Genomic DNA, 14464 nt, shown 5'->3' with positions numbered 1-14464 from the left:
CACTATGGGAAGTTAAGTAGAAACGACAAAGGTTTGGAGAATACGGTCATCATATGCTCTGTAAATCCTATACTGCCTTCCTGAATGCAGTGGGGGGGGGGGGGGGGGCGGAACGGGATGGGGGACCAAATGGATTAAGAAACACAGAGGGGGAAAAGAAGGAAAATATGGACATCAAATCCAGTAGAATGGATAAGTAACGATGTGAAGACTAAAACAGAGCTCCACCATTTAAAAAGTCAACAAAAGTAAAGGCAACTACCCCATATTAAACTATTGCTCTTACAGATAAACAATTATAACTGAGTAAAATATAAAAAGCTACCCTTTGAAGGCACTGGAAGGAGACGGAAGCAGACAGCTGAAAGAAGGAAAAAATACTGGGTAAGAATCACTTTTACACTGCTTTTCAACTAAGGCCCAGATCACATGATACAGTACACAGAAAGCTGCAGTCTTAAAATCTCTATCTAAATCCTTGGTAGACCCCTGAATTGTACATATACTGGGGAGAGTCCAAGACTTCCAGCAAAAAGCAAATCCATTAGGCTGAAAGAACTGAGCAGGGATCAAACTAAAGTGGGAGTTTGGGGCCAATCCAATTAGCTGCCTGCCAGAACAAAAATTAGTATTTTTAAAAAGATAAAAACCATGGTGGTCTCTAAAACACATCATCCACAATGTATGGCATGTAATAAAAAATTACTAGATATGTGGAATCAGTTTTAACATCTTACTGGATCCCTTGATAAGTGAATTAGATAAAATCTTCAGCACATATGTGTGCAAAAGAGTAATCAATTTACCTTTGAGAAGCCACAGACAATACCTACAAATCATATATCTGATAAGAAACTTATTTCCAGGGGCACCTGGGTGGCTCAGTCGTTAAGCATCTGCCTTCAGCTCAGGTCATGGTCCTGGGGTCCTGGGATTGAGCCCCGCATCGGGCTCCCTGCTCAGCAGGAAGCCTGCTTCTCCCCTCTCCCACTCCCCCTGCTTGTGTTCCCTCTCTCGCTATGTCTCTATCTGTTAAATAAATAAATAAAATCTTTAAAAAAAAGAAACGTATGTCCAGAATTTACAAGAAACTTTTCCAACTCAATAATAAGAGGACAGCCCAACTAAAAACAGATACTATATCTGTATAGACATTTCCCTGAAGAAGATATACGAATGGCTCATAGGCACATGAAAAGATGCTCAACAGCATTAGTCATTAAGGAACAGACAAATTAAAAATACAATGAGATGCACATCTACCAGAATCACCCTACATCTATTAAAGAACTTGAATTCTTAGTTAAGTTTTACCACAAAGAAAACTGCAAGCCCAGACAGCATCAAGGTAACATGTTCCAAACATTTAAGGAAAAAATGATAACAATATCAAGAAGTGGGGGACGGGGGTAAGGGGATGTCCCATCTTTTTTTATGCAGCCAACATTACCCTGGTACTAAATCTAGACAAAGATATTAAAAGAAAAGCAGAAGCCCTCATGAACACAGACACAAAAGTCCTTAACAAAATGTTACCATTTCAAACCCAGAAACAAAAAAAGAGGACAATACACAATCACCACATGGGGTTTATCCTAGGAATACAATGTTGGTTTAATTTTTGCAAATTAATGGACTTTACCACCATCAACAAAATAAGAAAAACTATACAAGTATCTCATTAAGATGCAGGAAAAAAACATCTGACAAAACTCAACCCTGATCCTTTATGAACAGAAAGGATACTTCCTCAACCTGATAAAGGGAGTTTACAAAAAACCTACAGCTGAAATTATACAGAGAGATGAAAGTATGAATGTTTACCCGTCAGACAGGCAACAAGAATATCAGTTCTCACCAGGAATCTACAAATCTACAAAAGAACTACTAGAAATAAGTGATTTTTAGCAAAATGGCAGGCTATAAGGTCAATAAACAAGAATCCATTATATTTCTAAATATTAAACAACTGGAAATTGAAATTTCAAGCATTTATAACAGCACCAAAAACATGAAATATTTAAGAATAAATTTAACAAAATATATGTAAGGATAAATTTAACAAAATATTACAACTGTAAACATGCTTTAAAAAAAAACTGCATAAGACATTTAAAAATAGGGAGATACGTCCAGTTAATGGATTAGCTCGATATAGTTTCATGTCAACTCTCTCCAAATTGAGCTACAAATTTAATGCATTTTCAATAAAAACTGCAGTACACTTTCTTATGAAAATCAAGAAGCTGATTTGATAATGCACAAAGAAGTGCAAATGACCTAAAATAGCCAAATGAATTTTGAAGAACAAAGTTGGAGGACTTACACTACCTGACTTTACAACTATAAAGCTATAAAGCTATAGCACTCAAGACCCCGTAGTATTGGTGTAAGAACAGATAGAGGACACAAAAAAAGCACAAACTATAAAGAAAAAAGTGGATACACTGGACTTCAACAAAATAAGGAACTTCCTGCTCTTTAAGACACTATCACAATGAAAAGGGGAAACTGGAAATTATTTGCAAAACATATTTGATAAAGGACATGTATTCTGAATGTATGAAGAACTCTTAAAACTCAATAATATGACAAATATCTCCAAAAAATGGCCAAAAAACATTTACTAGACCTTTCACCAAAGAAGACAGATGCACAATATTAGTAGTCTTCAAGGAAATAAAAATTAAAACCTCCATGAGATAAGCACTATATACCCCCCCAGCATGACTTAAATTTACAAGACTGACAATACCAATATTTGATAAGTAAAGAGTGACTGGAACCCTCTCATATATTGCTGGTGGGAAGGGAAAAATGTATTTTTGAAAAACAGTTTGATCGTTTCTTTTTTTTTTTTTTTTTAAGATTTTATTTATTCATTTGAGACACAGAGATAGAGAGAGAGAGCATGAGCAGTGGGAGAGGCAGAGGGAGAGGGAGAAGCAGACTCCCCGCCGAGCCAGGAGTCCGATGCGGGACTCGATCCCAGGACCCTGGGATCATGACCTGAGCTGAAGGCAGCCGCTTAACCATCTGAGCCACCCAGGCGCCCCCAGTTTGATCGTTTCTTAATCCTACTCTTGGGTATTTATTTACTCAAGAGAAAAGAAAATACATGTCTATATAAAGAGTTACATGCAAGTATTTCTAGAAGCTTTACTCGTAAATAGCTAAAAGCTAGAAACCATTCAAATGTCTGTCCAACGAGTAGATAAACAGTTTGTGGTATATCCATACAATGGAATACTTTTCAGCAAAAAAAAAAAAAAAAAAAAAAGGAACTACTGATACATGTAACTATATTGATAGACTTCAAAAGCATTATGGAAATGCAGATATAAAAAACTTATGTTGGGGGAGCCTGGGTGGCTCAGTCGTTAAGCGTCTGCCTTCGGCTCAGGTCATGATCCCAGGGTCCTGGGATCGAGTCCCGCATCGGGTTCCCTGCTCGGCAGGAAGCCTGCTTCTCCCTCTCTCACTCCCCCTGCTTGTGTTCCTGCTCTCGCTATCTCTCTCTCTGTCAAATAAATAAATAAAATCTTAAAAAAAAAAAAAAACTTATGTTGTGTGATCTCACTCTTACCAAATTCTAGCAAAGTAAAACTTCAGTGTCACAAAATAGATCAATCAGTGCTTTGCCTGGGCTGTGGAGTGGGGGTAAGGGGACTGACTGCAAGAGGCAAGAAAGAAACTTTCTGGAATGACAGAAAAGTTCTATCCCTTGTTTGTGGTGGTGGTTATATGACTGTATGCAGCTAACAGAACTAATTAATTGACCTGTACATTTTAAGTGGATGAATTTTACTATATGTAAATTGTACTCTAATAAAGCAAATTTCAAAACAATTTTTTTCACTTTTTCTAACAACTCAATAGTCGTTTATAAAGTTGTGATGTTCTACATCATTGTGTTGAACATCAATTATCTCGGTGCCATGGCTGGGCCAGGATAACAAAGTCTCAGCTTCTTCCACAATGTGTGTGGTAACAGGCCGGCAACAAGAGGCCAGCGAGAAGACAGGAAGCATGGAAAGTGCATAAAACCAGATAACTAAGCTACCGCCATACTTTTGCTAAATAGCACTGAAAAGTACATAGATAACAGGGAAAAGAAAGTGTACATTTACAAAGACACGTAACCAAAAGCAGCTACATGATGCTGCGGTTCACAGGAAAGAATAAAACTGAACATTCGTGGAAGGTGTATCTCTGTCCTCACATCTTCACAGAGACATAAAATCACTGAAATCTCTTCACCGTCATTGCTTAAAGCTCCGGTCTTTTGTCTAACTGCAACCCAAGCCTAATTGGGTACACAGTGGATACTCAGAACAAAAGAAAAATGATTAGGGCATATTAGAGTTATAGAACCAAAGGCAGGGATGGACAAGAGAAGCTATTCTGAAAAGGGAAAGGCCATTAAAAAAAAAAACAAAAAAAAAAAAACAGGAATCTGTAAGCTAGGTAAGAATTTCAAAAAATCTGTACAAGCCACTTCATCTCTCTAGGCCTCAAGTTATTCCTCTATAATCCCCATACTAATACTTTAGGATTCTCTGTTCGGGGTCCAAAGTGTCCTGGCCAAAGTCTATAAGCATACTTATTAGAACAGACCGGCCATGTTATTTAATACATGCTGTTTAGGGGTGCCTGGCTGGCTCAGTCAGAAGAGCATCTGACTCTGATCTCAGGGCTGTGAGTTCAAGCCCCACGTTGGGTATAGGGATTACAATAAATAAACAAACAAACAAACAAACTTAAAAAAAAAAAAAACACATGCTGTTTAATAGTCATGGTGTCCTTGGGTTGGAGGAAAAAGAGGTTAGTAGTTAAGTTCACATCTTAACAATAGTGGGTTCACCAGAAATGACCTGCAAGTGATAATGCAGAATTGCATCATATCAATCACTGAAATAATGGCAGCCATGTCATTCCCATTTCCAGGCAGCTATTCTAGAAACAAGCTTAGGGATAAATGCTAAACTTTACACCTAACACAGTACTTGTCTATACTGGACTATCTGTTACAATTTAGAGCAACCTGGAAAAGAGATACCTTGACTACCGTAACACCCAATAGTAATGCACACTGTATACAGCAACTACAGACAGAACTTTAGATCTACCTATTCTAGAAGGCATGAATAAATGCAATTTCTTATGATCAGAGGCACTTTTGGGCCACACAGGACACATACAAAGGTCTACGGTCTATCATGGTAAATCCTCTTAAATGTTTGTGCATCTAACAAGGGCCGGCAACTACACTCTTGGGACACAGCAATTCATCAACGGGTAGTCATAGCCCTGCAAGAGCTCTCAATCTGTTAGAGAGAGATGGTATGTAAGCACCTAATTACAAGGTATTGACAATAATGCTACAGGTATTTACCAAGTTTAAAGTGTGGAATATGGGCACACTGACCTAAAAACACTAGTAAAGACTAAACTCTTCCCCAAATATTAATGTAATACAGAATTCTACAAATCCAGTTCATGTCCTAAGCCCTTTATATTAGCTCTGCTTTGCTTAGGTCTCTTCATAAGATAAAGAACAAAACATTTCAAAGTGCAACTCATCAGAGAACCCCAATCTTCTTTAAAATATCAGAGCTGTGTTGGGACACCTGGGTGGCTCAGTCGGTTAAGCGTCCGACTCTTGATTTCGGCTCAGACCATGATCTCAGGGCCGTGGGATTGAGCCCCGCATCCGGCTCAGTGCTCGGCGCAGAGCCTGCTTGTCCCTCTCCCTCTGTTCCTCCCCACACTGGCTCACGCACTCACACTCTCCCTCATAAATAAAGAATCCTAAAAAAAAAAAAAAAAATCAGAGCTGTTTGTTAAAATGCTAGTGTGACTATTCTTCCTAGCTACAAATCACAATCAGTTTTACCAGAAGGTTAATTTTATTTCACAATCCTTTTCCAAAGATTACCTCTCATCTGCTCCTGGAAATTAAAATAGTCCAAACTTATAGGACAATTACTAAATCCACAAAAACTGTCATAATACAGTGTTATTTTCAAATGTCAATATACTTCTAGAAGGGCTGGGATTTTCACCAGTTTTGAAGGGGCATCAGCCACAGAGTATGTTCAGGCTAACTTAAACACGTAATCCAAACTGCGAGCCCAACTAGACAAACCAGAAAGCAAAGACAAGATTCCCAAGTTCACTTCCTTGCAGCCTAAGTAGGTTTCCATGAAGATCTCAAAACTTCCTTTACCCTGAAAAATGCAGGAAAGCTTTTCCACATGGTCTCATAATATTCACTCAGCTGAGACTGAGCTCAAGAATGATCCACCTGCACAATATTTTGAGAGCAAACAATAAACAGACTCTCAATCTGGGTACAAAGCAAGCTAGTCTGGGCTGTTCCTACACCATCGAAGCCAGAAATTATAAGGTTTTTGTTGTTGTTCTTCTTTTATATTATTCTGAAACAAAAATACAGGAAAAAAGCAACAGGTAAATTTTAGTCCCTGAAGTATAGCAATCAGGCCTCAATCCCGCCTTAGTCAACACTGAAGGCAGTAACTCAATAAAGACAGAGAAAGCATCCTGACCAAACCTGCTCAATGTACTAATGGATAAAAGGCTGAATCACAGAACCCAAATCCAGAAAGATTATGGGCTGGAACATCGGGCCCTGAAACTGTTCACCTGTTCGTTTACTCATTCACACATTCACCAGTTTAGTATGCAGGTGCCGCCATGCCAGGCACAGCGTCAGGTGTCTGCCTGCCGATGGAAAAATAAAAACACAGTCCTTGCTCTCGAAGTATATGCATTCCAGGGGAGACACATATGAAAACAAGTAAGTGGAAAGACTTACCTGGTTATCCAGGTAGGAGAAGACACGAGGGAGTGTGGGGAAGAAAGAGGTCAGGAAAGACAGAAGAGGTGCCTGCTAGCTAAATCTTAGAAGCTGAATACAACAGGGATGAGAGGAGTTGTTCCAGAGTTAAAACTGTGTACACACTCATACAGAGGCACAAAGAGTCGGCTGTTTCAGGGTCTAGTAACTGGTAGTTCAACAGGGCTAGAGCACAGATTGTGTGGGGATGATACTAAAAAGGAAGAAACTCAGGGATTAAGCAAGTTCAGGGATAAAAAGCACAATCACTCAAACATCTATTAAGCACCTACTATGCACCAAGTACAGAAAATATGCAAGGGATGCATTTAGAATCAATTACATCACATAAAGGTAGGAAAGAGGTGGCAGAGCAGAAGAATCACTTGTAAAATACACTAAAGGGTTGGTTGACACAAAACGGAAATCAATAGTCAACAGCATAAAATGGCTGCCCAAACCACTGGTATGCATTAATAAATGTATAATTAACACAGTTGTATACGTGTGTGTGTGTGTATGTGTGTAGTTCAGTACAGTAATAGATATTTTCTGTCCAAGCAAAGAAGCTGGCAGGTGATTCCAAACCACTATTTATTCAACAGTCCAGGAATATAATGGTCCATTCTGGGAACCCCACCAAGATAGACACAGACAAAAAAGGTTGGGAACAAAGTAAAGGCGGGGTGGTAAGAGAAATGAAAACCATGTTGTGGTGGTGGTTTTTTTTTAAGTCAACTCTATGCTCAATGTGGGGCTTGAACTCATAACCCCAAGATCAAGTGTCACCCACTCTGAGCCAGCCACATGCCCCATGAAAACTATGTTTTAAAAAGTAACAATTGATGAAACTAGAAAGGTTTACCCGGGAGAAAAGGTCCAAGGATCTTTAAAGGATCTTTAAGTTTTTCTTAATGCCAAGATTCTACAGCTTGCCAACTGAGTATAAATTTTAAAAACTTTTTATGGTGTTTCAAAAGTTTTTTCAAGTCATCACTGTCACCAATAAAATGTACTGTGTGTCTCTTATGAGTAAGGTGCATTGCTACAAAATAAGACGAGGAAGATGGATAGGAGGCAGAAAGTACTAAAGTGCAAATATTTTGCTTTTAAATACCTCTGGTCTACTACAGTACAGACGACAGACCTATACACAGATACAGAACAAGGTTAAAAATAAATGCCTAGAGATCAATAAATACCGTTCAGTTTAAGAAAACGATGGATGAATAAGAAGCTACCAGTTTTAAACTCCCTCTGTGAAACTAATTCCTTAAAACAGAATTACACAAAGATGTATAAAATGGGAAATGACCTAGAGTAATTAGCTATGATGAAACCCAAAGGAAATCAAAGGAATACATATTCATGTGGAAAGCTTATTATTAGATACAGATTCTTTTAAGCTTCAAAAACTCCTGAGAAACAGGTATTATCCCTATTCTACAGGAAAATGAACATCAGGGTTCAAAGACTTGTCTAAAGACACCGGGCTCAGAAGTGGCAGACTTTGGAATCAGCAGGACTCCAAAGCTCTTTGTTAATCCAAGACTATACCACCTCCCAAAACCTGTAACTAAATTTCTAACACCTACAAAGGACACACAGGCAAGGGAGACATGTGAATATTTATAAACAGGGGAGTCACTGGTCTGATAAAACCTAACAGGCAGAGGCACCGACTTTAACCCTCTGGTTGCTGGGTCACAGGGGCTGTGTTAGAAGGGAAAGGACTGTCCTAGGGCAAGTCCAAGGGCAGCCAGAGCAAACGGGAACAGGGGCTTGGGGCAGGATGTCAAACTCTGAACAATCAGGATGGCCTTGCCAGTGCATACTAGCTGGGTGTGCAAGCATGCATTTCTAGAAAGGTTAAGGTCAGAACCACAGGAATTTGGCTTCCACATTTCAACCAAGGCTTAACAACAACTCATTACCAAGTGACTCCCAGCTCTGCCACCAGCATCATCATCTAGTAGAGAAAAGACCCAACAAAAGCCTCCCCAGAGGTAGCGCTCTGGCAAAGCTGACTCTAATACCAAGAGAACTCACTGCCTTTGATGTTTCAGTCCAGCTGAAATGTACCAGTCTCCTTTCTGCCCTCTCTCAGAAACAAGAAGAGGGTAGCAGGAAAGGAAAGAAGAAAGAGGGAAAAGCAGGGAACACAAAAAGACCCAGTGTTCACTGCAGACCTCCAAAGGAAACCAGCCCTGGCACAGTTCAAAAAACCCACCATATTCTACCATTTTGCACAATTTAGTCTTGGCTGCAACTTAATCTACTGATGGCCTAACAGGGTGGATTTGTAAGACCCAGAAAGGAACACGCCAGTATGGATTGAAATCAGTCAGGCTTTTAAGACCAGACATTTGCCGGGGGGGGGTAGAGCAATCAAGCCACGGTTCTTCCTAGGCTCTATGCCCCCCATCCTTTTTTACCGCCTTCTTCTTATAAACAATGTCAAACACTAGTAAGTTTTACTTAATTCTCTCACTGCATTTGGGAAATGTGTATCCTTGTCCCTTCAAGTAATTTTTTCTATCCCATTCTCCCGCTTCTCTTTCCGGAACTTCAATTACATGCAGAGTATAGACATTTCTTAAAGTGTCCCCCAGGTCTCTGACGTTTTGTTCATTTTTGTTTCAATCTCTTCTCTCTGTTCTTCTGATTAGATCATTCTTATTGATCTAAAAGTTCAGTGATTCTTTACTGTTATCTCTGTTCTGTTAAACTTATCCTGGAAAATTTTTATTTCAGGTATTTTTTCTTTTTTTGCAGTTTCTGTTTCTGCACTGATTTTGTAACGTTTCATTACAAGTAAGTCTTCCTGTACATAACTGAGAATAGTAATAATAGCTGCTTTTAAATCTTTACCCACTAAATCCAACATCTGAGTCATCTTTGAATCAATCTCCGTTGATTATATTTCTCTTGAGAATGGGTCACGTTTTCCCGTTTCTTCCTATTTTTTTTAAGATTTGTTTATTTATTTACTTGAGAGAGAGAGCGCACGCAGGTGCAGAGGGAAAGGAAGAAGGGACAGAGTCTTAAGCAGACTCCATGCTGAGTGTGAACCCCCACATGAGGCTCGATCTCACGACCTCGAGGGCCATGACATGAGCTGAAACCAAGAGTCGGACACTTAGCCAACTGCACTACCCAGGTGCCTGCTTCTGCATATTTTGAGGAATTTTAGATTGTACCCTGGATATTGTGGCAACACTGGATTGTTCTATCCTCCAAAAAACCTTGATTTTGTTTGTTTGTTTGTTTGTTTTAGCAGGCAGTTAGCTGAACTAAGATGTCCAACTTCTGCCTCTTAGATGGCAGCTCCAATCTGCATTCAGTTGAAGCCTTAGCTTGGCTGCCCCATTCATGTAGAGATCACCCAAATATTCAATGATTATTCCTGGAAGGTGAGAATATGGCTAATTTTTATTTTTCTACTTCATATTCTAAAATTTCCTTAATGAGCTGTGTTCTACATATTTCCGAATTCCCATCATAAGCATATTCCAAAAAAAAAAAAACAGAATAAAGGAGATACTTTCAAAGAATACTTAAAAGTTAGTTGTTTTTTTTCACCGCAGCTTAAGGCAGATGCTTCATCCCCTGATGGGACCTGCTTCTATTCAGCCAACTTTCAAACTCTTTTCATGATACTCTGGCTTAGGAACGTCAAAAAAGAAATTCACTACACTTTACCAATGCAGTCACAGCTCAGCATCACCCTCCAATAAGGGTTGGAGCTCTCTATGTGAAGACAGATACAATAAATGGAAGAACCTAAAATAAAGGCAAATCCGTTTGTTTGTCACCAGGCAACAGATGTCTACAAAGGAAAGGGACTAAGGAAGCAGGTGTGCCCACAGGCAGTGACTTACAGACCACTGCAAGGAGCCAGGCGCTACAACTAGACAGCACAGAGCTGACACACGCAATCTCTACCTTCTTCTACCACAGCTCCAATGCTGCACGCTGATGAGCAGATTCAACCTCAGGCTTCCCAAAAGAACAATAGATCTTCTCTTCAAAAAAAATAAATAAAAAACCTTCAATGGGTCCCCTAACCCTTATTTTTAAAAAAGCCTTGCAAAGCCAAGAATAGGTTTCCTTCAATTTCATATCCTCCAAAGCACCTGACATGGTCCCACACCACAGCAGGCCCTCAACAGTGGTGAGAACAAGCATTCACTTTCGAGGTCAACTGGACTGAGGTCAGAACTTTGGTATGCCTCTTACTTTCTTATTTTAGAGGAGTTACTTCTAAGGACTGACAAAAAATGCAGATATAGAATAGACTCCTTCCATGAGGTCTGGAGCAATTCACTTAACCTCTCTGAGCTTCAGGTCCTTGGTCAGTAAAAAAGGGATCGTACCTTTCTTACAACACTGTTGGGAGGATTAAGCAAGAAAACGTAAGTAGAATGCTTAGCTACACTCAGGCCTGGCGCACCAGAGATAATAAATTATTGCCATTACTGTGACAGTATCAAACAAACTTAGAAATACCTCCCCGGAATCCATAACCTCATGGAACTTCTGGGGAAGGTTCATGAGCTCAACAAGAGCTCGGAGCGAATAGTTCTGCATGAGCTGACTAGACCCAGGGCGGGTTTGAGAGCTGCTAGTTGAGCTATCAGAAAATGGAAAGTGAGGACAGCAAGTCTCCTATAGACTCTGAGGTAGTATAGTCCTTAGTATCTGGATTCTGGTTAAGGAGGAGTGGTCAGGAATTGGTTTTCATCTCTAACACCTTATGAATAGTCATCTCCAACTCAAAGCAGAAAGGCCTGTTTAACTAAAATGTTCAGTGTATATATCCGTGTGACTAAACAATTAAACAGTTCTGATTTTGCTTACAACAAGAAGGACGATCTTACAACAGTTTAGAATATAAAAGCAGAAAGTGTATGCTTCTTTGCTCTCCAAATGACCTGAAGCTTGGAAAAATGCCATGCACTACAAAAAGGGCTTTTCTGGTTTTCTATGTTTGAGGCAATACAAATAAGGAAGATCTAAGACCTACTGCTCAGGATGGTGGTATACAAAAAGAAGTACATAAAAGAGTCCCTTATCTGTTTTATTTCCCCCTTTTCTCCAAGGAGAATGAACTTCAGACTACATGATGTAGAATGAATAACAGCAAAGCAAAAATTAACAGCCCAAGACCTGGAAAACTCTGTCAGAGTTTCCGACTTAAAGGAGTTTGTCCCAGGCCAGAAAGAGATTTACTTCCTGAGTCCCAAAAAATGATGCAGGCATACAAGAGACAGAAGAATATAAAGGGACAACAGCAATTTGCAGTAAGAGAGTAGATTCCATCAACTGTGATCTATTGAGTTTTATGTCAACATCAGCCACAAATCGTTAAAAGGATGCTTTGTGAGCCTTCCAAAAGGAAATAATCTAAAAACCCAGCATACATCCATGTATAAAACATTCCAAGACAGAGCTCTTTCTTTCTTTTTTGTTTTTAAGTAACTTTTTCACTCCAAGAGATTGAGAATATGTCGATTTCAACAGAACACCTGTCTAAATCTCCCATGATATTGTTGTGAAGGAAGTAAAGAAACGTGGTTTAAGGGGCACCTGGGTGGCTCAGTCGTTAAGCGTCTGCCTTTGGGGCTCCCTGCTCTGTGGGGAAGCCTGCTTCTCCCTCTCTCACTCCCCCTGCTTGTGTTCCCTCTCTCGCTGAGTCTCTCTCTGATAAATAATAAAATCTCAAAAAAAAAAAAAAAAAAAGAAACATGGTTTAAGAGGAGGTGGTAGCCTCAGATTCAAGCACGTATGACTAAAATTCTCCCTCCCCCAGCACATGCCACTGTCTGTGCTTCTAGGGTAACGCATGTTGTTTGTTTTCCTAGGAATTTGGGGAAGCACTGTGGAAGGGGTGGAAATATGCCCCATTCCCCACTGCTGCCATCCTCAATCCTATCACAGTTTCAACAAGAAAGCAAAATGAGGAACTGATGGGTATCTCTAAGAAACAAGGTCTCTATTACAGGCATCTACAACTCCTCCCCACTCTACACACTCGTTCCAAATCTGATGAACACTTTTACCAAAATCTTGAAAAATCCAACAATAAAATGATCAAATATACAGACTATCTGAGGTTCATTAGGAATACTAATATACTGAAAGTAAGACTGAGGATCCAGGGGCACCTGGCTAGCTCAGTCAGTGGAGCATGACTCTAGATCTCAGAGTCATAAGTTTGGGAGGGAGGGAGGGAGGAAGGAAGACTGAGGATCCAAAAACCCTGAAAGGCTAAGAAAAATGTACCAAGGATGTACATGAGGTGACCCAGGTGCCAAGATGAAATTATATATGGATATAAATGAATCCTACAGGTCTCTGTCAACATCCAAATGGATACAAGAAACCTATCTTATCAGCATATGCAGAAAGAGACCTGTGACTTTTGGTAGCCAATAATCACTCCTCTGTCAGTAAGATGAATTAGGGTTCTCAGGTCAAAGAAGGGGATAGTCTGGCTCAATATCTTGAGAGCTGTTAGGAGACAAAAGAAGAAAAGGGAAATGAACTTTAGAGAGCTTAGATGAGTTATTCAAGATAAAACGGTTATTAAATATGAGAACAGGCTGATAGCTCGGGGGGTATGTAGGGTTTCCTTTTGAGGTGAGGAAAATATTCTAAAATTGTGGGTCATCACTGCACAACTCTGAATATCCTAAAAGCCACTAAATTGTACACTTTAAACAGATAAATTATTTGGTATGTAAATTATATCTCAATAAAGCCTTTAAAAAAAATCAGAGTTAAGAATCAAACCCAGGTCCATATCCTTTCCATCTTATTGAAGAATTCTTATTTTTTAAACAAATCTATTACTTAAAAAAGCAAATCGGAGGTTCTGTCCTTTTATGACTACACATTTACTTTTTTGGCCTAACCCACTCCCCATTCCTTCCTTAAAGTTCAGAAAGCAGGATAAAGAACATTAAGTCCTGTCAAGTAGCACACCAAAACCAATGAAGTCACGGAAACTATGGCTCAAGTCTTCCCACATGTTGTTTGATTTGGCACTGACCTTGCTCCAAAACAAAAAGAAAATCTCGTTTACCTGACTTCCATTTGCAAGGGTACGACCAACTTCCACAGTCTACAACAGCATTATCCGACCCACAGATTAAGCATAAGGCCCACTGTCTGAGGTCATCAGTCTACATCAGCCCCCAACTCCCCTTCTCTGTGTTCATTACAGAATTATGGTTATTTCTATCCAGGCCACACAATTTTGTACTTTATACACATCAGAATGCCTCTTCTGTGACCTCTAAGTACCTAAAGCTCTCACATTCACTCAACATACAATCACAGAGCTCGTGTTACATGCTAGGAGCCATACAGGGTACTGCGGAGACAATGCGGAGTCCTCTGAGGGTTTAGCCTGCACTCTCAGAGGGCTTACAGTCTAGTGAAGGACAAAATCAAGTCAGCACACTAATAAACAGAAAACCGTAACAACATTACGATGAGGTGGTATCATGAAAACAAATAGCAGGGAGATTTTACCTGTTTGGGGAAGTCAAGGAAAAGCTTCCCCCAAGGAAGCAACTATTTGAGCTGAGAGCTGAGAAA

The 14464-nt window shown here is 39.7% G+C and overlaps 1 protein-coding gene across 14 annotated transcripts in view; it reads right to left on the bottom strand.

Moving 5' to 3' along the window:
* AKAP13 (A-kinase anchoring protein 13) overlaps positions 1-13352 on the bottom strand; it is a 266733-nt gene extending 253381 nt beyond the window's left edge. For 4 of the 14 annotated variants that reach the window (XM_081831639.1, XM_081831640.1, XM_081831644.1 and 1 more), the window contains exon 1: positions 13275-13348. The gene's annotated coding sequence lies outside the window, so the exon portion shown is untranslated. Of the gene's footprint in view, positions 1-13274 lie in introns of all 14 variants that reach the window. The other 10 variants (XM_081831643.1, XM_081831645.1, XM_081831647.1 and 7 more) reach the window with 4 other exon arrangements.
* Positions 13353-14464: the final 1112 nt, after the last annotated feature.

The sequence above is a fragment of the Leptonychotes weddellii genome, chromosome 9 (assembly GCF_054177405.1).
Source record: "Leptonychotes weddellii isolate Sample4059 chromosome 9, ASM5417740v2, whole genome shotgun sequence".
NCBI lineage: Eukaryota > Metazoa > Chordata > Mammalia > Carnivora > Phocidae > Leptonychotes > Leptonychotes weddellii.
This window is presented reverse-complemented; position numbering and strand designations above follow the sequence as displayed.